General features: G+C 34.9%; 1 non-coding gene across 1 annotated transcript; it reads right to left on the bottom strand.

Annotated features, from left to right (window-relative positions):
- Positions 1 to 299: 299 nt before the first annotated feature.
- TRNAQ-CUG (transfer RNA glutamine (anticodon CUG)) lies at positions 300 to 371 on the bottom strand. The gene has a single exon. It is a non-coding gene; the product is annotated as a tRNA-Gln (tRNA).
- Between the last annotated feature and the right edge of the window lie 236 nt (positions 372 to 607).

A 607-nucleotide genomic window follows, 5' to 3' on the forward strand; every position in this document is an offset into this window, starting at 1 on the left:
CACACACACACACACACACACACACACACACACACAAACACACACACACACACACATATATATATATGTATGTATATATATATATATTATATATATAAACAAATAAACAACAATGGAACAAGAAACAAAAATATAAATACCAAGAAACACAAAAAATAAAGATACCAGCAATAAAACAATAACAACAAATAAAAATAACAATAAAGCAACAAGAAACAATACAAAACAAAGATAATATTACTAAAACAACGATAATACCAACAAAAACAACACTAAAAGGCAAGTCACCCCTGCGGCTCAGGTCCCACCGAGACTCGAACTCGGATCGCTGGATTCAGAGTCCAAAGTGCTAACCATTACACCATGGGACCGCTTGTTAAGAGGGAAGGAGGTTGTTGTTGGAATGTTAAAGCGGTTGTTTTGGTTGTTTGTGATTATGGGTTCTTGTTTGTTTGTTTTCTTTGTTCTTGTAAGATGTTGTTTTACTGAATATTATTTTCGTCTAAATGAGTCCGAAGTGCTAACCATTACACCATGGGACCGCTTGTTAAGAGGGAAGGAGGTTGTCGTTGGAATGTTAAAGCGGTTATTTGTGGTTATGACTTAT

The sequence above is a fragment of the Penaeus vannamei genome, chromosome 29 (assembly GCF_042767895.1).
Source record: "Penaeus vannamei isolate JL-2024 chromosome 29, ASM4276789v1, whole genome shotgun sequence".
NCBI lineage: Eukaryota > Metazoa > Arthropoda > Malacostraca > Decapoda > Penaeidae > Penaeus > Penaeus vannamei.